The 26246-nt window shown below is 42.1% G+C and overlaps 1 protein-coding gene across 3 annotated transcripts in view; it reads left to right on the forward strand.

Annotated features, from left to right (window-relative positions):
• The window catches only part of LOC118384936 (bifunctional heparan sulfate N-deacetylase/N-sulfotransferase 1-like), a 144029-nt gene that overhangs the window by 40870 nt on the left and 76913 nt on the right, over positions 1–26246 (forward strand). The window lies entirely within an intron of this gene.

The raw sequence follows: 26246 nt of genomic DNA on the forward strand, positions 1-26246 counted from the left end.
AGTAATTTTCCCAACAATTGTTGACAGACAGAACATTTCACTATATCACAATTCCAGTGGGTCAGAAGTTTACATACACTAAGTTGACTGTGCCTTTAAACTGCTTGGAACATTTCAGAATGATGTCATGGCTTTAGGCTAATTGACATCATTTGAGTCAATAGGAGGTGCACCTGTGGATGTATTTCAAGGCCAACCTTCAAACTCAGTGCCTCTTTGCTTGACATCATGGCAAAATCAAAAGAAATCAACCAAGACCTCAGAAAAAAGACCTCCACTAGCCTGGTTCATCCTTGGGAGAAATTTCCATACGCCTGAAGGTACCATGTTCATCTGTACAATGGTACGCAAGTATAAACACCATGGGACCACGCAGCCGTCATACCGCTCAGGAAGGAGACGCGTTCTGTCTCCTAGAGATGAACATACTATGGTGTGACAGCTGCGTGATCCCAAGAACGACAGATTTTCACTGTGTCAGCTCGGGGGATCCATTCTTGCAACCTTATAGTTCACTTGTCCAATGCTATAACCACCTGCCTCTCGTTGCACTCCACAAGAGACTGCTTGTTACGCGAATGCAGTAAGCCAAGGTAAGTTGCTAACTAGCATTAAACTTATCTTATCAAAAACAATCAATCTTAATCACTAGTTAACTACACGGTTGATGATATTACTAGTTTATCTATCGTGTCCTGCGTTGCATACAAGTATCTGACGTGTTAGGCAGGAGCCGGCTCGAAAGAATTCATTCAAACAGCACTTTGTGCGTTTTGCCAGCAGCTCTTCGTTGTGCGTCAAGCATTGCGCTGTTTATGACTTCAAGCCTATCAACTGCCGAGATGAGGCTGGAATAACCGAAGTGAAATGGCTAGCTAGTTAGCGGAGTGCGCGCTAATAACGTTTTAAACATCACTCGCTCCGAGACTTGGAGTAGTTATTCCCCTTGTTCTGCATGGATAACGCTGCTTCAAGGGTGGCTGTTGTCGTTGTGTTCCTGCTTCGAGCCCAGGGAGGAGCGAGGAGGGGGACGGAGGCTATACTGTTACACTGGCAATACTAAAGTGTCTATAAGAACATCCAATAGTCAAAGGTTAATGAAATACAAATGGTATAGAGGGAAATAGTCCTATAATTCCTATAACTACAACCTAAAACTTATTACCTGGGAATATTGAAGACTCATGTTAAAAGGAACCACCAGCTTTCATATGTTCTCATGTTCTGAGTGAGGAACTTAAACGTTAGCTTTCTTACATGGCACATATTGCACTTTTACTTTCTTCTCCACTTTGTTTTTGCATTATTTAAACCAAATTGAACATGTTTCATTATTTATTTGAGGCTAAATTGATGTTATGGATGTATTATATTAAGTTAAAATATGTGTTCATTCAGTATTGTTGTAATTGTCATTATTCCAAATAAATCAAATAAAAATCGGCCGATTTAATCGGTATCGGCTTTTTTGGTCCTCCAATAATCGGTATCGGCGTTAAATCATAATCGGTTGACCTCTGATGTGATGAAAGAAATAATAGCTGAAATAAATAATTCTCTACTATTATTCTTGCATTTCACATTCTTAAAGTAAAGTGGGGATCCTAACTGACCTAAAACAGGGAACTTTTATTAGGATTTGTCAGGAATTGTAAAAAACTGAGTGTAAATGTAAACTTCTGACTTCAACTGTATATAAACGCAACATGCAACAATTTCAAAGATTTTGAGTTACAGTTCATATAATCAAATCAGTCATTTGAAATAAATTAATTAGGTCCTAATCTATGGATTTCACATGACTGGGAATGCAGACATGCATCTGTTGGTCACAGATACCTTAAAAAAATGGCAGGGGTGTGTATCAGAAAAGTAGTCAGTATCTAGTGTGACCACCATTTGCCTCATACAGCATGACACATCTTCGCATAGAGTTGATCAGGCTGTTGACTGTGACCAGTGGAATGTTGTCCCACTCCTTTTCAATGGCTGTGCAAAGTTGCTGGATATTGGCTGGAACTGAAACACGCTGTCGTACATATCGATCCAGAGCATCCCAAAAATGCACAATGGGTGACATGTCTACTAAGTATGCAGGGCATGGAAGAGCTGGGACATTTTCAACTTCCAGGAATTGTGTTCATATTCTTGCAACATGGGGCTGTGCATTATCATGCTGAAACATGAGGTGATAAATGGTACCACAATGGTCCTCAGGATTTCGTTATGGTATCTCTGTGCATTCAAATTGCTATAGATGAAATGCAATTGTGTTTGTTGTCCGTAGCTTATACTTGACCATACCATAACCCCACCTCCACCATGGGGCGCCCTGTTCACAACGTTGACATCAGCAAACACCATACCATAACCCCACCTCCACCATGGGGCTGTTCACAACGTTGACATCAGCAAACACCATACCATAACCCCACCTCCACCATGGGGCCCTCTGTTCACAACGCTGACATCAGCAAACACCATACCATAACCCCACCTCCACCATGGGGCTGTTCACAACGTTGACTTCAGCAAACACCATACCATAACCCCACCTCCACCATGGGGCTCTCTGTTCACAACGTTGACATCAGCAAACTACGCACTGTCTGCTATCTGCCCGGTACTGTTGACACCGGGATTAATCTGTGAAGAGCACACTTCTCCGGTGTGCTTGTGGCCAACTTTGGTGAGCCTTTGCCCACTGAAGTCAGTTACAACTCTGAACAGCAGTCGGGTCAAGACCCTGGTTTGGACGAAGAGCAGGCAGATGAGCTTCCCTGAGACAGTTTGTTTGTGCAAACCCGTGGTGTCATCAGCTGTTCGGGTGGCTGGTCTCAGATGATACCGCAGGTGAAGAAGCCAGGTCCTGGGCTGGCATGGTTACTTGTGGTAATTTATTTTATCTGGCAACTGCTCTGGTGGACATTCCTGCAGTCAGCATGCCAATTGTAAACTGTCTCAATTTGAGACATCTGTTGTCCCTAGCACAAGGTGCACCTGTGTAATGATCATGCTGTTTAATCGGCTTCTTGATATGCTACACCTGTCAGGTGGATGGATTATCTTAGCAAATTATAAATTGGCACTGTCAGGGATGTGGACAAATTTGTGCATAACATTTGAGAGAAATAAGATTGTTTTGTTCTTGGAAAATGTATGCTATCTTTTATTTCAGCTCATGAAACATGGGACCAACACTTTACATATTGAGTTAATATATTTTTTTCAGTGTAGTTTTCTGACATACTGTTAAACCCCCGAGCTGACAAGGTAAAAAGCTGTTGTTCTGCCCCTGAACAAGGCAGTTAACACCCACTGTTCCCCAGTAGGCTGTCATTGTAAATAAGAATTTGTTCATAACTGACTTGCCTTGTTCAATAAAAATATAAATGTTTGAAAAAAATTCAGTCTAAATTGTTTGAGGTTACCATACATTGTTTACCGGGTTTAATGTTTAATTCAGTAATGACTCGAAATAGTTATGGCTATCAGTTTTTATCGGCAATAAGAAACTGCTAGCCATTGGCTGCTAATAGCGGAGAACTGCTAGCTAACTGGCAAGTACAAAACACAGTTGCCAACTTCGAGTACAGAACCGGCATACTAAGATAAAAGAAATGTGACACTGTGTGTAACTGTGTAACACATTAGTGCAGGAAATTAAAATGCTGGGATTAAACAATGAACTAACTATGCAAATGAGCAAAAGCTGTGTTCATTAAGGAAATAGACGTCTGGCTCAAATAGAAGCCTGGCACAAATAATTGCCTTTTTAAGCCATTAAAAGCTCTGGCTATTATTAGTTTTACTGTAGCTAGTTAGCCAGAGTGAATTTACAAAGTAGAGCTATCTACTCTGATTTCAGAGCACTCTCGTCTGACTGAGCGTGCCAGAGCGCAGAATAACTGATGAATTTACGAACGCTCAACACCTGTTGAATATGGCCGCTGTTAGTAAATATCTGCAAAAAAGCATAGTTAAATTGTTGTCACCAACATTAGCCAGTTAGCTTGGGTGCTTGACTGCCGTTGTGAGGTCAGAACGCTCGGATCAACCCAACTCTTCGGCAGGATTGTCCAGTGTGCGCTCTGAACGCTCCGAGAGCAAAACACTCTGAATTTACAAACGAACAATCTGACAACACTCTCTGAGTTTACGAATGCACAGAACAAATTCACTAACATACCCATTGTGTGTGCAGCACTAAGTAAGTAGCTGGTTCGTTAGCATAATCTTTTCAGTGATCGGCCCAGCTAGCAGACTAATGTTGGACAAATTCATGCTAGCTTTAGTGTCCATTGTCAAACTTGAAATAGTGTTTTGAAGCAAAACATTTCTTAGCCAAATGTAAAATGTGGCGACTAAAACAGATACATTTAAACTTTTATGGGGCAGAAATGGGGTTCAGCAGACGGTCACCTAGGTAATGTTTTTAATGTTAGACAGCCGTTGTAGCCGGACCTCTTGATCTATACCATGACCCTTTGTGAGATACGAGACAGATCAGTGCAGGCCCTGTCAGACAATGATCATCAGGTTCTTTGAACCAGTATCTTGGTAGAGGCACAGCCAACACTCAGCTACTGTAATGACCAACAGATGCTCCCCATTGTGATTAGTTGACTTGACTTTTGGCTTGTTTTCTAGTGCACACGTCTTTGAATTCTAATGAAATGAGCCTTTGAGAAAATGGATTGTTTGCTTTATGGTCACTGGCACTGACCTGGTAGGCCCAGGGCACTGTGCACTGATTTACAATGTAGCTTTGTTTTGGTATTTTAACCTGCTTTCATTTGTTCTGTGTTTTATTTTCCTATTTTTGTTTTAGGAGGAAATGTCAGAAGTTGTCTTAAAGTTTTTAGAGCCCTGCGTCTCATAGGAACATCCCCAATGCCAGAGTTTCCCAAAGTCGGTCCTGGGGACCCCAAGGGGTGAACTTTCAGTTTTTTGTCTTAGCACTACAGTTGATTTTAGAAATATTCAAAGCTTGATGAGGTGATTATTTGAATCAGTTGTATAGTGCTAGGCCAAAGACCTTTTGGGGTCCCTAGAATGGAATTTGGGAAATGCTGCCCTACTGTTATGTTTAACTAAATTAATTAACATAGTACTGTGGACCTCATTTGAAAAACAACTCACTTGCATCTGTTCTGTCTGCCCTCAGACAGAAAAAGGACCCCTGGTCCAGACGAGGTCAGAGCAGGGCACGTGACGTCTACGGTGTGTCTGGCTGTAGTCTGGGCGCCTAGCCTCTGTCCCTGACTCAGTACCTGTCCCTGATTCAGTTCCTTTGGCTCTCAGGGGCCTCGTTCCAAACCGCCAGCTCAGAGCTTTTATAACCCTCAGAGGGGACTTTAAAACACAAACGCTCACGCAGTAGAAAAGATGCAGAGGACAGCCACTAAACTGATGGGACCCAGGTGGCACTAAACTGATGGGACCCAGGTGGCACTAAACTGCAGAGGCCACTGTGATAGTTCATAGTGACAGGCCAGTCAGAAGGTTGTCATTTGCATGCAGAAAGGGTTGATAGAGCTGAGTAGACAGTCAGTGCTCAAGTGTGAGTTTTACTTGCCTTTGGTTTTACCCCTGAAAATGGGCCTCTGCTCAGGCAGGGTACATAAACGTTTAAGTTACAGTGGGTTGGGGGGGGGGCGTGGTAACCAACAGTGTTGCTATGTCCATGTGTCCATACAGAATCATTAAACTATCTTACACACTCAATCTGCCCATAGTTCATCAGGATGTCATGGGAAGTAGGCATGCAGAGCTGACTTCTCATGGCCCAGCTTTATAGTGGATGGAGCCTTGTCAGTGGAAGTAGTAGGCCTAAATCACAGCCACGTAGCCGTAACACATAATTACAGAGGAGGCTGTTAATATGGTCTCTACAAGACATTAGCATCTCACACTGGACCCAAAGACACTTGGCAAGTTTTTTTTTTTTTTGAGGAATCAGTGGGGAGGCGAACGACACAAAACCCAACACTTTAAGCAGGTTATTCTGAGCATCGGCAGGACAGCATTCCTCTGTGGTGTTCTTTCGATCCATGCCCCCTCGACAGACAGCGTGCTGGCAGATGGTCTGTCTGTGTGGGTGAACGTTGCTCTGCTGTGCCCTCTACTTCTCCCCAGCCGCCCAGCCTTTGCATGTCATCCCTGTTCTCCCTTGTTTGCCCTGATTGATGGATTGTGTTGTGAGCAGCCTAGTTCTTCTGCAGGTATGTGCTGCAGCACCTGGTTCAGTATGACAGCATGTCATCCCCACCAGCCGTCTCTAAATTTGACTGGAATGTGTTCCAGAAGAAGGGTTTGCTTTGCTGCCTGGATATCAAAAATGATCCAGCTGTGTCTCTTGTTAATGAGAGCACAGCAGTGCTCCCAAGTTGGACAGTGGTTGAAGCCTGGTGATGAAAAGCTAGGCTACCCATTGAGACCAGATGAAGGGAAGCGAGAATGGAAGAATGGTCTTCTGAGGGAGATGTTGCTGCTGATTAAGATGCTTGACCCTGAAGCCTTGTTCCGCACACACATGGTCTATCATACTATAGTAGCTCTTTGGGTTCCATCTCTGCTCCCTGAGCATTAAGGCAGTCTTCACAACATTAATATATTACTGTACGATCAGAGACAAATTCTGACACGTATGGTTCCGTATATTTGAAGAAAAAAACATATATATATAAAAAAAGCAGCAACATAAGATGTTGAACAATCTTTGTTGGTTAAGCTGGGGAAGAGGGAGGAAGAGTGGAAATGTTTCCTTCAACCCCCCTCCCACACCCCCACCGCACTGCTCAAACGAGACCCCACCGACACCTTTTTCTTCAGCTGCGATTCAACTCAATTATCTGAATGGCTGAGTCGCCTGTACCCTTTTCATAATGGCTTGTTGTGTTTAGGAATTCTCGGCATGCTGACAATTTACAATGGAGGGGGCCACATTGAACCACCCCTGCCTCACCTGTCTCCCTCAGCACCAAGCCAAATTAAACACTAAAGGTGACTCTTTTGTTTACCCCCCCCCTCTTTCTCTCCCTCTCCGTTCCCCCTCTCATGCTCTCTCTATTCTCCATGCCAAACCTCATGCCAGGCTTCTATTCTCTAAAGGCCTTTTATTTTGTTTTGGAACTGCTATGTAGTAGGTCTGGTGTTCTTTTTATAGAATGATGTGTGCATATGGTAGTTATGTAAGGATATTTTATCTGGTAATCCTGCTTTAGTCACATATGCTCAAATTGGTGGCTTGAGCTGTCTGAACTGGACAATCGCCTGTTTCCTTTCCCATTTTATGTTTTTCATTTGTGATAGTTCTTTCGGGAAAATTAAAAGAGCAGTCGTGTTATTTGTCTGGTGTTCTCATATTCCGGTAATGCCAACTGATTGTGTTGTTGTGGGAACGTTGTTCACATTCATTGAAATTCTAATCTCTTGACTTAGAAAAATTGGAATGTTCATTGAATCAAAGTAGACCATGTATCACGGGATAAAGACTTATTTTCCTCCATTCTGTTAAATGGCTTCTATGCATTTTGCCTCCAACTTCATGTTTTTTTAATAACACATGGGTTGTTTAGGATTTAAAGCTCACGGCAGAGTTTTTCCTTTCTATCTCAGGCTTCCAGGACACTGGAGCTATGGGGATGTGTAAGGAGCACTGAAAGGGGACTGCATGGTGATAAAAACAATTTCTCTGTTCTGACTAAATCTGTGGTCCTCTTCCACTTAATCACCTTCTCCCTGTGGTGTGTTCCAGTCAGCTCCCTCTGAACATGCCTCATCCACCAGCATGTTATTGCAGCCTCCTCCCCACCAGACACCGCTCCCCATGCGTTTTGAATCCATCAACCCACCCCTCGTCTCCTCTGTTCCCCAACGGTGACACCATCGGAGCAGGGAAGTGTAATGACCTAAATTGATGTACTTCAGGGTGAGACGACACCATTTAAGTGAGGGATGCAGCTGCCATGAAGCCAATCGCTCCCTAGTGCATTGGTCCTGCTCGCTTCTCCAGTCCCCACGCCTTGTCGTCTTAACCTCCAAGCTCTGGGCAGTGGTGTAACTTTGTATCACTGTGTGACGCGATTAGTGAGGCCACACTGAAGAGTCAGACTCTAATCGCTGGGGGGTATTCAACCCCACAGATAATAGAATGTACGGAATGCCCTCTTCCATTCTCTCCCTGTATATGCTGTGGATTGCAATGGGAGCTGACATTTTTATTTTAGAAGAATTTAGTCAACATACGTAGTTGGAAATGCCTAGGGCTTTATCTTATCATGGTGGACACAAACTATGGAGAGGAAATGGATGTTTAGTAGTATTCAATATAATAGCACAGTGCTCTCTTCTAGGTCCTATCAGGTGTTAAGGGGACTTCTTAGGGATCAAATCCCGTTAACGGGATCGATTTGACAACATCCGGTGAAATGGCAGAGCGCCAAATTAAATTATTCGAAATATTTAACTTTCATAAAATCAGAAGTGCAATACACCAAATTAAAGCTGTATTTGTCCAATCATTTCAAACAGCTTTCCTAATACAACTTTAGGTATAACTTTAGGGGATAAAATGTGTTCAATAGCAGATAAAAACAAAGTGGGGCGAGCTTTCAGGTCGCGCACCCCTAACAAACAGTACACTACACTCGACCCTCATTCTGAACAGCCCTACTTCTTCATTACACAAAGGAAAAACATCAGGTTCTTCTGTAGCTCAGTTGGTAGAGCATGGCGCTTGTAACGCCAGGGTAGTGGGTTCAATCCCCGGGACCACCCATACGTAGAATGTATGCACACATGACTGTAAGTCGCTTTGGATAAAAGCGTCTGCTAAATGGCATATATTATTATTATATTATTATTATATTATATCAACCAATTTCTAAAGACTGTTGACATCCAGTGAAAGCGATAGGAACTGCAAGCAAGTGCCGTAGAAATCTAGATCCCCATGGAAACTCATTGAAAAGAGTGACCTCTTTTCAATGAGTTGGTTTGTCCTCAGGGTTTCGCCTGCCAAATCATTTCTGTTGTACTCAGACATTCAAACAGTTTTAGGAACTTCAGAGTGTTTTTTTATCCAAATCTACTAATAATATCCTAGCTTCTGGGCCTGAGTAGTAGGCAGTTTACTTTGGGCACGCTTTTCATCCGGATGTGAAAATACCTCCCCCTAGCCTAGAGAGGGGAAATACAGGGGAAATACACTAGTGTCTACAAATAGCTCTCTAAAATCAAATCAAACTTTATTTGTCACGTGTGTCGAATACAACAAGTCTAGAGGGGATACTGAGTCAATGTGCAGAGGTACATGCTTTGTGCCCACTGACAAAGCAAGGCTTACACATTCTGAATGACTGATTAAACAATTATTGTATTCTTCAGGGTCAAAATATAAATATTGAGTTTAATCTGATCTAAGTTTAAGCCAATCTCAGATGAAGATGAGGGCTATTGTTTGGTGTGTTTGCTCAGGGTAAGAGAGGAATTATAGAGTGGAAGTGAAAAGGTGGGGCAGTCTCCCTGCGTTGTGATTGGAGAAGCCAAGAGTGAGTGTCATTGATCTGGATGTTGGAGATGCGTGCTGCAGCCCGAGGTCATCCCTAGTGTTTCAGAACTGAATTGCTGATTCTAGAAAACGTGCAATCCTAAATCTCACCACGCTCTCTTTCTGGGAAAGGGCCGGCATGTAATCAACACGTTTCAGATGCCGCTGTGCACCTTCAATCGACTTTTGAATGCAGCCCTATTTTTCCTCCTCTGTTCTTATTTACTGTGCTCCGTTAAAGTGAGAGCGTAGTTATTTTATCCTCAGTTTGGTACAGAAAAGTCTACACTTGTAGCAGTTTTACAGAGCTAAATGTCAAGGTCAGTAGAGTACAGATTATAGGCCTCATGGATCATTTTTAAGGAACCCCATGAGGCTTTGCCAGAGGGTTGGATGTGAAAACAGAGTTATGGGAGAGACATCCCCCTCACCACAGCCTTAAGAATGTATGGTATCTGGTATTTAATAAAGTACTGGTATGCCGTCTCCATAGGCAACCATGCTAATGGATATCATGAGGAGCAGCCCATGCCTGTGGTTCCAGTACTTACTCCATTTCTATATCAATCAATCAGTCAAATGTACAGTGGCAAGAGAAAGTATGTGAACCCTTTGTAATTACCTGGATTTCTGCATAAATTTGACATAACATTTTATCTGATCTTCATCTAAGTCACAACAATAGACAAAGTGTGCTTAACCTGTTACTCCTACCCCCTACTTTTTCGAACATTCTGTTAAAAAATTGCGCAACATTTCAGCGCCCTGCTGCTCATGCCAGGAATATAGTATATGCATATGATTAGTATGTGTGGATAGAAAACACTCAGACGTTTATAAAACTGGTTAAATCACGGCTGTGACTATAACAGAACGTGCGTTTCATCGAAAAGCGCATGAAAATCTGATCACTGAAAATGGAAATATATATCCATCCGCCACTTCAACCCATTGATAAAGGCGAACCACAATAAATGGGTCTGAGGTTGCAATACCTACAGCTTCCACACAACGTAAACAGTCTTGTAATTTGCCTAGGCTTTGTTTCTTGGTCAAACGAAGAAGAGACGAGCCATTTCTTCAGGTCTCCGACCGGATATTTTGGTTGAGATTTACCCGGACATTATTTCCAGACGGACAGCTAAAGAATACATCGCCTCGTGATCAATTTGATTGCTTATTAACGTGTACTAATACCTAAAGTTGCATTACAAAAGTATTTCGAAGTGTTTTGTGAAAATGTATCGTCGACTTTTTTAATTTTTAAAAATGACGTTACGTTATAAGACGCTGTTTTTTTCCGTTTATCAGACAGTCTTCATAGATCGATATCTAGGCTATATATGGACCGATTTAATCGAAAGAAAGACCCAATAGTGATTATGGGACATCTAGGAGTGCCAACAAAGAAGATGGTCAAAGGTAATGAATGTTTTTTTATATTTTATTTGTGCGGTTTGTGTAGCGATGACTATGCTAATTATTTTCTTTACGTCCCCTGCGGGTCTTTTGGGGTTTTACATGCTATCAGATAATAGCTTCTCATGCTTTTTGCCGAAAAGCATTTTAAAAATCTGACTGGATTCACAACGAGTGTAGCTTTATTTCAATACCCTGCATGTGTATTTTAATGAACGTTTGAGTTTTAACTAGTACTATTAGCATTTAGCGTAGCGCATTTGCATTTCCAGATGTCTAGATGGGACGCCTGCGTGTCAGGTAGGAGGAGCAAGAGGTTAAACGAATAACACAAAAATGATTGTATTTTTCTTGTCTATATTGAAAACATCATGTAAATATTCACCGTGTAGGTTGAACAAAGTATGTAAACCTCTAGGCTAATGACTTCTCCAAAAGCTAATTGGAGTCATCAGGAGTCAACTAACCTGGAGTCGAATCAATGAGACGAGATTGGAGATTTTGGTTACAGCTGCCTTGCCCCATAAACATTCACAAAATTTGAGTTTGCTATTCACAAGAAGCATTGCCTGATGTGAACCATGCTTTGAACAAAACATCTCAGAAGACCTCAAATTAATAATTGTTGCATTGCATAAAGCTAGAAAGGATTACAAAAGTATCCCTAGAAGTCAGTCCATGGTAAGACAAATTGTCTAAAAATTGAGAAATTTCAGCACTGTTGCTAGTCTCCCTAGGGGCTGTTGTCCTGCAAAGCTGACTGCAAGAGCACAGCGCAGAATGCTCAATGAGGTTAAGAAGAATCCTAGAGTGTCAGCTACAGAAATCTCTGGAACATTCTAACATCTCTATTGACGAGTCGACGATAAATAAAAACACTAAATAAGAATGGTGTTCTTGGGAGGACACCACGGAAGAAGCCACTGCTGTCCAAAAAAAACATTGCTGCACGTCTGAAGTTTGAAAGAGCACCTGGATGTTCCACAGCTCTACTGGCAAAATATTCTGTGGAGAGATGAAACTACAGTCTAGTTGTTTGGATGGAACACACAACACTAGGCGTGCTGTGGCTTTCTTGTTCTCCACACAAGCATCAAAACCTCATCCCAGCTGTAAACCATGGTGGAGCGTGCATCATTGTTTGGGGCTGCCTCTGTGCATGGGCAGCTTGCTATCACTGATGAAGAACACTTCCTCCCAGCTGCCCACTGCACTGAGGATAGGAAACACTGTCACCACTATAATTGAGAATTTCAATAAGCATTTTTCTACGGCTGGCCATGCTTTCCACCTGTCTACCCTTACCCCGGTCAACAGCACTTCACTCCCCACAGCAACTCGCCCAAGCCTTCCCCAGTTCTCCTTCTCCCAAATCCAGTCAGCTGATGTTCTGAAAGAGCTGCAAAATCTGGACCCCAACAAATCAGCCAGGCTAGACAATCTGGACCCTTTCTAAAATGATCTGCCAAAATTGTTGCTACCCCTATTACGAGCCTGTTCAACCTCTCTTTCGTGTCGTCTGACATTTCCCAAGATTGGAAAGCAGCTGCGGCCATCCCCATCTTCAAACTCTTGACCCAAACTGCTACAGACTTATATCTATCCAACTTGCTTTTCTAAGGTCTTCGAAAGCCAAGTTAACAAACAGATTACCGACCATTTCGAATCCAACCGTACCTTCTCTGCTATGCAATCTGGTTTCAGAGCTGGTCATGGGTGCACCTCAGGTCCTAAACGATATCGAACCGCTATCGATAAGAAACAATACTGTGCAGCCGTATTCATTGACCTGTCCAAGGCTTTCGACTCTGTCAATCACCACATTCTTACCAACTACTTCTCTGATAGAGTTCAAATCGGAGGGCCTGTTGTGTCAAATCGGAGGGCCTGTTGTCCGGGCCTCTGGCAGTCTCTATGGGGGTGCCACAGGGTTCAATTTTTGGACCGACTCTCTTCTCTGTATACATCAATGATGTCGATCTTGCTGCTGGTGAGTCTCTGATCCACCTCTACGCAGATGACACCATTCTGTATACTTCTGGCCTTTCGTTGGACACTGTGTTAACAACCCTCCAGACAAGCTTCAATGCCATACAACTCTCCTTCCTTGGCCTCCAATTGCTCTTAAATACAAGTAAAACTAAATGCAGGCTATTCAACTGATTACTGCCTGCACCTGCCCGCCCGTCCTACATCACTACTCTGGACGGTTCTGACTTAGAATCTGTGGACAACTTCAAATACCTAGGTGTCTGGTTAGACTGTAAACTCTCCTTACAGACTCGCATCAAACATCTCCAATCCAAAGTTAAATCTAAAATTGTCTTCCTATTTCGCAACAAAGCACCCTTCACTCATGCTGTCAAACACCCTTGTAAAACTGACCATCCTACCAATCCTCGACTTCGGCGATGTCATTTACAAAATTGCCTCCAATACCCTACTCAATAAATTGGATGCAGTTTATCACAGTGCCATCCGTTTTGTCACCAAAGCCCCACCACTGCAACCTGTTCACTCTCGTTGGCTGGCCCTTGCTTCATACTCATCGTCAAACCCACTGGCTCCAGGTCATCTAAAAGACCCCGCTAGGTAAAGCCCCCCCCTTATCTCAGCTCGCTGGTCACCATAGCATCACCCACCTGTAGCACACGCTCCAGCAGGTATATCTCTCTGGTCACTCCCAAAACCAATTCTTTCTTTGGCCGCCTCTCCTTCCAGTTCTCTGATGCCAATGACTGGTACGAACTACAAAAATCTCTGAAACTGGAAACACTTATCTTCCTCGCTAGCTTTAAGCACCAGCTGTCAGAGCAGCTCACAGATTACTGCACCTGTACATAGCCCAGCTATAATTTAGCCCAAACAACTACCTCTCCCCCTACTGTATTTATTTATTTATTTTGCTCCTTTGCACCCCATTATTTCTCTCTACTTTGCACATTCTTCCACTGCAAATCTACCATTCCAGTGTTTTACTTACTATATTGTATTTACTTTGCCACCGTGGCCTCTTTTTTGCCTTTACCTCCCTTATCTCACCTCATTTGCTCACATTATATGTAGACTTATTTTTCTACTGTATTATTGACCATGTTTGTTTTACTCCATGTGTAACTCTGTGTTGTATGTGTCAAACTGCTTTGCTTTATCTTGGCCAGGTCACAATTGTAAATGAGAACTTGTTCTCAACTTGCTTACTTGGTTAAATAAAGGTGAAATAAAAAATAAATAAATAAAAATGAATTCCCAAGTTTATCAAGACATTTTGCAGGAGAATGTTAGGCTGTCTATCCAGACATCCCAAGAATATTGCTGAACTGAAACAGTTTTGTAAAGAGGAATGGTCCAGAATTCCTCCTGACCGCTGTGCAGGTCTGATCCGCAACTACAGAAAACGTTTGGTTGAGGTTATTGCTGCCAAAGGTGGGTCCAACCTGTTATTAAATCCAAGGGTTCACATACTTTTCCCATACTGCACTGTGAATGTTTACACGGTGTGTTCAATAAAGACATGAAAACATATACATTTTTCCAGCCAAAAATAGGAGTCACAAAAAGCAGAAATATAGATAAAAATTCATCACTAACCTTTGATCTTCATCAGATGACACTCATAGGACATCATGTTACACAATACAATAATGTTTTGTTTGATAATGTGCGTATTTATATCCCAAAATCTCAGTTTACGTTGGCGCGTTACGTGCAGTAATGTTTTGATTCCAAAACATCCAGTGATTTTGCAGAAATACTCATAATAAACATTGATAAAAGATACAAGTGTTATTCACAGAATTAAAGACTTAAGACTTCTCCTTAATGCAACTGCTGTGTCAGAGTTTTAAAAAACTTTACGGAAAAAGCATAATCTGAGAACGGCGCTCAACCCAACACAGCCAGAGGAATATCCGCCATTTTGGAGTCAACAGAAGTTAGAAATAACACCATAAATATTCACTTACCTTTGATCTTCATCAGAAGGCACTCCCAGGAATCCCAGTTTGACAATAAATGACTGATTTTGTTCCATAAAGTCCATTTATGTCCAAATAGCCACTTGTTGTTAGCGTGTTCAGCCCAGTTCATCCATCTTCATGAGGCGTGAGCACTTCGTCCAGACAAACTCGAAAAGTTCCGGTACAGTCCTTTAGAAACATGTCAAACAATGTATGGAATCAATCTTTAGGATGTTTTTAACAAAACATCAAGGTTCCAACCGGAGAATTCCTATGTCTGAAGAAAACACTGAAACAAGAGCTAACCCTGTCGGGAGCGTGCGTCACGAGCCTGAGACACTCTGCTAGACCATTGACTCAAACAGGTCTCATGAGCCCCTCCTTTATAGTAGAATCCTCATTCAAGTTTCTAAAGACATCTAGTGGAAGCCGTAGGAAGTGCAACTTGACTCCATAGACACTGCATTCGGTAGGCCAAGCTTTGAAAAACTACAAACCTCAGATGTCCCACTTCTTGGTTGGATTTTTCTCAGGTTTTCGCCTGCCGTATTAGTTCTGTTACACTCACAGACATCATTCAAACAGTTTTAGATACTTCAGAGTGTTTTCTATCCAATACTAATAATAATATGCATATATTAGCATCTGGGACAGAGTAGGATGCAGTTCACTCTGGGCACGCTATTCATCCAGAAGTGAAAATGCTGCCCCCTATCCCAAAAGAGTTAAGAGTAAATTACAGTTGGCTTTTCATAGCTGTGCCTTGAGGTTGAGACAGCAGGTGCGGGATAAGGTAGACTGTGTACACCACCTAAAGCAGTAAGGACAGGAAAGCAGGTAGGTATGCCAATGCTCGGTCTACCATCTGTTAGCTGGTGATGATTGAATTGCTTCTTAAGTCTGTGTTTGTTTAATCGATGCCAAAGATGGAACAATTCTAAGAACTCAACTATTCTTAATTCCTCTGATGTGCTTTGTCAGCTCAGATTGGTTTTTCCACTGCTATTTCACTTTTTTGGGGGCTCGGTGTCTGAGTGTGTGTGATGGTATGCACCGTGGACTGAGGTTTCCAGGAAGCCGAGCTGCCATGTATTGTATTTATTAGCTCCATACAACGGTAGGATAATAGTAGTCTGTAGTCCCCCAGATGTGCTATTTTGTAAACGTACAGTATATCCACATCAATGACGGTGTAACAAAAAGGTTTCTCCTGGAAAAGATCAATGGCTGTGAGAGCTCCTGCCGTTTTTAATTGGTAGGGCTCGAGTCGTGAAGAATCTCTGGGAAGTCCAAGCCTATTGGTTTCCTTTACCATCCACTAGAGTAAACTCTGCCTTCACCCACGCTTTGACCATGACAGGCTGATGTATCACTCTCGGCTTTCTTTAGCATTTCCCCCTCTCTCCTAAACCTTTCTCACCACTTCACCCTGGACCTAGTATACTATACCCTTCTATACGTCCCCCTCACACACACTCATCTTTCCATTCCATTCACTGCCCGTTTGTTTTCTGCAGCTAGATATAGAAGCTGACAACATTAGTGCTGTGGATGTCCCCCTCTTTTCATTTTAAGATGGAATGATTAGTAATCTCCTGCCCCGGGTTAAGGAATGCACACATTCTTCCAGAATTAATTGAGTGTCCTCTTGGACCATAAAAAAAAAAATGTTTTTTCCCGGTTGTAGTTTTTCATAGTAGTTGTAACAAGGTTACCATTAGAAGGTGCTGTCTGTTCCTCCACCTCTCCCAAATTAAGATTAATGAGGAAGTGTGTGTGTGTGTCTGTCTACGGGTACCAGCAGGGACCAAAATATATTTAGTAAATAGTCTCTCCGCTGAACGTTAGAGGGGATGAACAGTAGGATGCACATATTCTCCATCATTTTCACCTTGTAGTCTTACAGCGGCCACACATTCAAGCTAGTATGGATTAATTTATGATCCAGTGAGGAAAACGCTCAAGGATTTAATGGGTGTAATTGGACTGAGGAAAACTGAGGATGGATCAACAACATTGTAGTTACTCCAGAAAACTAACCTAAATGACAGAGTGAAATGAAGGAAGCCTGTACAGATTTTTTTCCCAAAACAAAAAATGTGGCTAAGGAATTTACTTTTTGTCCTGAATACATAGTGTTATGTTTGAGGCAAATACAACACATTACTGAGTACCACTCTTCATATTTTTAAGCATGGTGCTGGCTGCATCATGTTATGGATATGCTTGTCATTGGCAAGGACGAGGAAGCTTTTTTGGATTAAAAAAAAAACGGAGTATTGCTAAGCCCAGGCAAAATCCTAGAGGAGAACCTGGTTGTCTGCTTTCCAACAGACAAATAAACCTTTCAGGCAGGACAATAACCTAAAATGCAAAAGGCCAAATATTACACAAGTTGCTTACCAAGGCCACACTGAACGCTCCGGAGTGACCAAATTACAGTTTTGACTTAAATCACTTTGAAAATCTATGGCGAGATTTTAAAATGGCTGTCTAACAACAGACTTGACAGAGCTTTTAAAATAAAGAAAGAAAGAAACAAAGTGCATATTGTACAATCCAGTTGTGCAAAGCTCTTAAAATATGTACACCTGTAGTCACTGCCAAAGGTTCTTCTACAAAGTATTGACTCGGGTGTGAACAATTATGTAAATTAGATATCTGTGTATATATATATATGTTTTTAAATGTAAGTTTCCCACATTTTTTTCACTTTGTCATTCTGGGGTATTGTGTTTAGATGGGTGTGAAAAAAAATGCTATCTAGTCCAGTCAAGTGGTGTGAATACTTTCTGAAGGCACTGTAAGACATGCCTCATAATATTACATTCAGGTTTCAAACAGTTCAAAAACATGTATGTTTTCAAAATGCATATTGCTTCCATCTCGCATTGTAAAGTGGTGAGTGACGCGCTGATTTTATGGTGAATGTGAGCCACGCTTCAATTACCAGTTGAGATATAAAAATAGTTGCCATTTTTTTAATCGTGCACCAAAACTGTTTTTAACACAGGATTGTGTTTAGAATTGCTGCACAGTGAATGGGCTTATGAAAGCACGTTATACTCAAAAAGCAACCAGCTGACGAGCTGCAGGAGAAATCCTACTCAAAATAGGCGCTTTATGCTGTACGCGTGTGATAGTGGTTTTGGATATATAAGATACATAATGACTGATGAAAATACACACAGGCCAATTTAATTCCAGTAAATTATGCAAATTAACCTAAGCATGGCAGTAAAATGATAAGCATGGCAGTAAAATGTATATACATCAACTGGTATTTCAATCAATGAATAAAAAACATTTTTACAATGGGATTTTATTTCTCCCTATCATTTTGGCCGGCAACACTTTATCGTCTTCTTTTTTGGGGGTGCCAAAAGTTGTTTAGCTGGCTAATGGAAACCCTGTAACTGAGGTAGTGGGTCCTTCTCAAGAAGTAAAATGATTAACTGAGTTTCTGGGCTAATAAACAGGGGGAGGTTTTGAGTTTCTTAACAGGGTTTTGGGTAGACATCCTATTATGTCTCACACGATGAACAGATCTGCACGCCCGCCCGTGCAATCCGGTTAGTCTCAATTATGTGAGCCCTAATCTATTTACTGGCCATGGAACAGATAGCTCCCCTTGGCTTATTTAAACATTTTTTTTTAAACACACAAAAACGGCAAAGGAAAGATAGCACGTGTGGGCTATTTGTGCAGCTGGTTCCAATCAATAGAGCTGGATGTAAAGTTGTGGTGGGATCAGGGTAAGTTTTCTTTTGTCTGTATGTGTGTATGTATATATCTTCCTCTGGGGGGCACTACTTGGCATCGCTCAGCTGGTGTTGGTTGGCTTGTCTCAGCCAGATGGAAGCTGGGTAATGAGTTGTTGTGCATTATACACCAGACAGGTCAAGGTCACAACAATGTCTAGGATGTCAATACAATACCAGGGATGATTAATTAACCATGTAAAGACCTTGGTCTCATACTGAGCTATGCAGAAGTGTCACTACGTACAGGATAGTGCAGTCGTGGCCAAAGGTTTTGAGAATGACACAAGTATTCATTTACACAAAGTTTTCTGCTTCAGTGTCTTTAGATATTTTTGTCAGATGTTACTATGGAATACTGAAGTACAATTACAAGCATTTCTTAAGTGTCAAAGGCTTTAATTGACATTTACATGAAGTTGATGCAAAGAGTAAATATTTGCAGTGTTGACCCTCCTTTTTCAAGACCTCTGCAATCCGCCATGACATTCTGTCAATTAACTTCTGGGCCACATCCTGACTGATGGCAGCCCATTCTTGCATAATCAATGCTTGGAGTTTGTCAGAATTATTATTTTTTTTTTGTCCACCCACCTTAAGAATTGACCACATGTTCTCAATGGGATTAAGGTCTGAGAAGTTTCCTGGCCATGGACCCAAAATATCAATGTTTTGTTCCCCGAGCCACTTAGTTATCACTTTTGCCTTATGGCAAGCTATTCCATCATGCTGGAAAAGTCATTGTTCGTCACCAAACTGTTCTTGGATGGTTGGGAGAAGTTGCTCTCGGAGGATGTGTTGGTACCATTCTTTATTCATGGCTGTGTTCTTAGGCAAAATTGTGAGTGAGCCCACTCCCTTGGCTGAGAAGCAACCCCACACATGAATGGTCTCAGGATGCTTTACTGTTGGCATGACACAGGACTGATGGTAGCGCTCACCTTGTCTTCTCCTGACAAGCTTTTTTCCGGATGCCCCAAACAATCGGAAAGGGGATTCATCAGAGAAAATGATTTTACCCCCGTCCTCAGCAGTCCAAACCCTGATGCACTCACACCTGCCTGCTGCCATTCCTGAGCAAGCTCTGTACTGGTGGTGCCCCGATCCCGCAGCTGAATCAACTTTAGGAGACGGTCCTGGCACTTGCTGGACTTTCTTGGGCACCCTGAAGCTTTCTTCACAACAATTTAACCGCTCTCCTTGAAGTTCTTGATGATCCGATGAATGGTTGATTTAGGTGCAATCTTACTGGCAGCAATATCCTTGCCTGTGAAGCCCTTTTTGTGCAAAGCAATGATGACAGAGGAAGAACAAGGATTCCAAGCACCACCCTCCTTTTGAAGCTTCCAGTCTGTTATTTGAACTCAATCAGCATGACAGAGTGATCTCCAGCCTTGTCCTCATCAACACTCACACCTGTGTTAACAAGAGAATCACTAACATGTCAGCTGGTCTTTTTGTGGCAGGGCTGAAATGCAGTGGAAATGTTTTTTGGGGATTCAGTACATTTGCAGGGCTAAGAGGGACTTTGCAATTCATCTGATCCCTTTTCATAACATTCTGGAGTATATGCAAATTGCCATCATACAAACTGAGGCAGTAGACTTTGAAAATGTATATTTGTGTCATTCTCAACTTTTGCCCACGACTGTACAGTCATTTCGTTAACAATGACAGGTAGGCTTTGTTCCCTGCCAACCACTCTGAAAATATGATTTTAGGTGCAACTTGCCACAATTCCGACGCCAGTAGCCTACATCTCACTCAAGTTCAGACGCCACCATAGCAAAAAAGCTGCAGTGTCCTGAAAAAAAAGGTGACGTGTTTTTTTCCCAGCCTGCCACTATCTCTGGGTACTGTCTGTCAGCCGTTAAAGCAGCTATACGTATCCAGGCCATGATGCCATGTTGTGCATCCATAATTATAGGAAATATTCACCTGAATGTTATACAGTGCATTCAGAAAGTATTCATACCACTTTTTCCACATTTTGTTACGTTAGCCTTATTCTAAAATGGTTATAAAAAAGTATCCCCTAATCAATCTATACACACAATCCCATAATGACAAAGCGAATAAAGTTTTCAATTTCTTTGCAAATGTATTAAAAATAAAAACGTATTTACAGAAGTATTCAGACCCTTTGCTATGAGACTCGAAATTGAGCTCAGGTGCATCCTGTTTCCATTGATCATCCTTGTGATGTTTCTACAAGTTGATTGGAGTCCCCTTGTGGTAAATTAAATTGATTGGAACTGATTTTGTAAAGGCACACACCTGTCTATATAAGGTCCTACAGTTGACAGTGCATGTCAGAGCAAAAACCAGGCCATGAGGTCGAAGAGATTGTCCATAGACATCTGAGACAGGATTGTGGTGAGGCACAGATCTGGGGAAGGATACCAAAACATTTCTGCAGCATTGAAGGTCCCCAAGGGCACAGTGGCCACAATCATTCTTAAATGGAAGAAGTTTGTAACCACCAAGACTTCCTAGTGCTGGCCACCCGGCCAAACTGAGCAATCGGGGGAGAAGGGCCTTGGTCAGGGAGGTGACCAAGAACCCGATGGTCACTCTGACAGAGCTCCAGAGTTCCTTTGTGGAGATGGGAGAACCTTGCAGAAGGACAACCATCTCTGCAGCATTCCACCAATCAGGCCTTAATGATAGTGGCCAGACTGAAGCCACCCCTTGGTAAAAAGCACATGACAGCCTGCTTGGAGTTTGCTTAGAAGCACATAAAGGACTCTCAGACCATGAGAAACAAGAGTCCTTCTGTAGCTCAGTTGGTAGAGCATGGCGCTTGTAACGCCAGGGTAGTGGGTTCGATCCCCGGGACCACCCATACGTAGAATGTATGCACACATGACTGTAAGTCGCTTTGGATAAAAGCGTCTGCTAAATGGCATATATTATTATTATTATTATATTAAGAGTCAGTGGTCTGATGAAACCAAGATTGAACTCTTTGGCCTGAATGCCAAGCATCACTTCTGTAGGAAACATAGCACCATCCCTACGGTGAAGCGTGGTGGCAGCATCATGCTGTGGGATGTTTTTTCAGTGGCAGAGACTGGGAGACTAGTCAGGATCAAGGGAAAGATGAACTGAGCAAAGAACAGAGAGATCCTTGATCAAAGCCTTCTCCAGAGCGCTCAGGACCTCAGACTGGGGCGAAGGTCCACCTTCCAACAGGACAACGACCCTAAGCACACAGCCAAGACAATGCAGGAGTCTCCTCGGGACAAGTCTCTGAATGACCTTGAGGGGCCCAGCCAGTGGCCGGACTTGAACCCCATCAAAACATCTCTGGAGTGACCTGGTATTAGTTGTGAAAAACCATATATATTTTTAATGATCAATTTTAGAATAACGCCGTATTCTAACAATGTGGAAAAATTGAAGGGGTCTGAATATTTTCCAAATGCACTGTATTGGCGCCGTTCTATCGATTTTTCCTGGGGTCATTTAATGTGTATCTGAGCTATTGCCTTTCAAGCAGGCAGAAATTCGTCCAGTATGACAAAGCGATAAATCTGCCCTCGCTACACTAGAAGTTAATAGGAATATGACTTTTAGATCACAACAACGTCTATCATTCATGTCAGATTTCAATACTGGCCGATGTCATGACTCGCCTCGCGAGCCATTACTCCAATTTTTTGCGATATTCCTACCAAGATATTTTCAAATTTAGCAGAGGGTCCATCACATTTCTCCTATTTGTCTGCTTTGTCAGTCCAGTTGCATGGCAAGGTGACATTGCACTGCCGTTGTGATTGTCAGACTCCACTGTGCGAGGCACGTCGATCTGCAGGTTGAACATGGTGAGATTCTATACTCCTAAATTGACAGGGCAATTTGTTTAGGCCATTTTATAGCAAACTAGCTACTTCACATGTTGATATTGACTGGTATTATTGTGTGTAGCTATGTTAGCTAGCTTGACAGCTAGCCAGCCCATAGAGAGCAGTGCATTGTGGGTTTTGTAGTCTGCTAGAGCTGTAACAGATTTCCACAATGATTTTAACATGTTGCTACTACCATACAACAAAACATTTTTTTTTTTTTTAGAAAAAACATTAGCACATTTTAGTGTCATTTAACACTCAATTGTAGGAATTAGTGGTTTTGGGTTGATTTTTCCTTTAAGAGTAGAGGGACGATGCTGCTCCAAGCATCTGGGTTTGGGGCGGAATTGCTGCCCTGTTCATGCTCACTAGTAATTACACACCGCTTCCAATTATCCCCAGTAATGTGACATCCAAGGGTACTTCCATAGGAATCACAGAACGGTGTAATACAGATCGCCTCCCCAGATTCTGACAAAGGTTAGTGAAATATACATGCTGCCTTTTTGGATACAAGAGTGAGCAATGTAGATTGGTTTCTCTGTCTGAGACATATAAACAAGTTGTGTTCCAATCCTTTTCTCTCGCCCCTGGATTTATGGTAATAGCTCTGGCGTTGTGTTCCCCAGAATTAATTTAGCCAGTTAAAGTGGACACAGGATAGCAAAATTGCAGTTCCCTAAGTAATTTCCTCTGTCTCTGCTCCGTGTGACGGAGAGTGAGGGGGATGGAGATGAGGGTCAGCATGTTTTATCTGTGGATGAGGGAAGTGGCATTGTCTGGCTAGAAAAGAACTGGGCAAAATACGGCCCACAAAGGGATTTAGGCTAGAAGAACAAATTGTCCCCCCCAAAAAACAGCGAGGGCCCTCCTGTTGAATTTAGAAATCCCAATGTTGCCCTCGAGCCAAAAATGATTGCCCGCACTGAACGAGAAACACTGTGACTTTAAATCAGCAAAACAAGCTAAACGTTAACCATGTAAGTTAATTCTTAACTCAAATGCTTGATACCCTCAGGCTGACACGCTCTATGGATTCCCTGGGGAAGGTATCACAATTTACTATGATCTCATTAGAGAACTAAAATCACAATCTTACCGTCACAAAAACATTCTTTATTCTGGATATTTTCTAACGTACAGTATGTAAATTTGATTTACACAGTATGAAAAGTCTTCAAGTTACAATGTTTTCGTTATAACGTCTTCGTGCAACTTTTAATGACATCACAAAACAGACATCCATTTTCCATATTCCATCTCTCATCAGACCCGATAATTCAGATGTTGAACCATATTGTCTCCGTGTCCATGGTTTGATGTTGTAGTTTTGGGCAGTAAACTCTACATAAGACACAAAGGCATTCCGATCATCCAAACTAGGCCCCAAAAGGAATCGTCTGCTGTCTATGGTTTACGATTGACGTGAGGTGTCATAAAACCCACACATCCATCCATCTGCGGGAGAGGGAGAGCTCTGTACAGCTGATCTACTGTAACCTGATCTTTTGGATCCTCACAGGAGTCATGACACATAAATCGCAATATTGAGATATATATATATAATTTTTTTTTTTAGAACACCTACCCATTCAAGGGTTTTTCTTTATTTTGACTATTTTCTACATTGTAGAATAATAGTGAAGACATCAACACTATGAAATAACACATATGGAATCATGTAGTAACAACAGTGTTTTATATTTGAGATTCTTCAAATAGCTACCCTTTGCCTTGATGACAGCTTTTTTCGCTCTTGGCATTCTCTCAACCAGCTTCATGAGGTAGTCACCTGGAATGCATTTCAATTAACAGGTGTGCCTTCTTAAGTTAATTTGTGGAATTTCTTTCCTTAATGCTTTTGAGCCAAACAGTTGTCACAACACAAGGTAGGGGGGTATACAGAAGATAGCCCTATTTGGTAAGAGACAAAGTCCATATTATGGCAAGAACAGCTCAAATAAGAAAAGAGAAACGACAGTCCGTTACTTCAAGACATGAAGGTCAGTCAATATGGAAAATGTCAATATGAGGATAAGTTCATTAGTTACCAGCCTCAAATTGCAGCCCAAATAAACGCTTCATCGAGATCAAATAACAGAGAAATCTCAACATCAACTGTTCAGAGGAGACTGTGTGAATCAGGCCTTCATGGTTGAATTGCTGCAAAGAAGCCACTACTAAAGGACACCAATAAGAAGAAGAGACTTTCTTGGGCTAAGGAACACGAGCAAAGGACATTAGACCAGTGGATATTTGGTCTGGAGTCCAAATTTAAGATTTTTGGTTCCAACCGCCGTGTCTTTGTGAGATGCGGTGTGGGTGAACGTATGATCTCCGCATGTGTATTTCCCACTGTAAAGGAGGAGGAGGAGGTGTGATGGTGTAATGGTGCTTTGCTGGTGACACTGTCAGTGATTTTATTTAGAACTCAAGGCACACTTAACCAGCATGGCTACTACAGCATTTTGCAACGATGCGCCATCTCATCTGGTTTGGGGCTTAGTGGGACTATCATTTGTTTTTCAACAGGACAATGACCCAACACACCTCCAGGCTGTGTAAGGGCTATTTGACCAAGAAGGGGAGTGATTGAGTGCTGCATCAGATGAACTGGCCTCCACAATCACCCAACCTCAACCAAATTGAGTTGGTTTGGGATGGGTCGGACCACAGAGCGAAGGAAAAGCAGCCAACAAGTGCTCAGCATATGCGGGATCTCCTTCAAGACTGTTGGAAAAGTATGCCAGGTGAACCTGATTGAGCGAATGCCAAGAGTGCAAAGCTGTCTTCAAGTCAAAGGGTGGCTATTTGAGGAATCTCAAATCTAAAATAGATTTTGATTTAACACTTTGTTGGTTACTACATTTTTCCATATGTGTTATTCCATAGATTTGATGTCTTCACTTCTATTCTAAAATGTAGAAAATAGTCAAAATAAAGAAAAACCCTTGAATGAGTAGGTGTTCTAAAACGTTTGACCGGTTCTAAAACTTTTGACAGATTTTTACCTTGTCAGCTCGGGGATTCGATCTAGCAACCTTTCGGTTACTGGCCCAACACTCTAACCACGAGGCTACCTGCCGCCCAAAGTGCCTTAATAGGGCGTTGGGCCACCATGAACTAGATCCACTTCAATGTGCCTTGGCATAGATTCTACAAGTTTCTGTAACTCTATTGGAGGGATGCGACACCATTCTTCCACAAGAAATTTCATAATTTGGTGTTTTGTTGTTTTTGTGGTAGAAAACTTTGCCTCAGGCGCCGCTCCAGAATCTCCCATAGTGTTCAATTAGGTTGATATCTGGTGACTGAGACGGCCATGGCAGATAGTTTACATCGTTTTCATGCTCATCAAACCATTGTGACCACTCGTGCCCTGTGAATGGGGGCGTTGTCATTCTATGGGGGCATAACCATTGTTGCCAAAATAATGGCCTGCCAAGAATTTTATACACGATGGGATGTTAATTGCTTAACCTTTTAACTCAGAAACCATATCTGTGTGGAAGCACCTGCTTTCAATGTACTTTGTATTGCTCATTTTACTCTACTTTGTATTGCTCATTTTACTCAAGTGTTTCCATTATTTTGACAGTTACCAGTATATCGAAATGAAATGTTTTGCCTGTATCGGGCGGCCCTACGGTCTCTCTACCTATCTGCCTTTTTTAAGGCCATCTGTGGGCACAACATTTTAATG

The sequence above is a fragment of the Oncorhynchus keta genome, chromosome 6 (genome assembly GCF_023373465.1).
Source record: "Oncorhynchus keta strain PuntledgeMale-10-30-2019 chromosome 6, Oket_V2, whole genome shotgun sequence".
Classification (NCBI taxonomy): domain Eukaryota; kingdom Metazoa; phylum Chordata; class Actinopteri; order Salmoniformes; family Salmonidae; genus Oncorhynchus; species Oncorhynchus keta.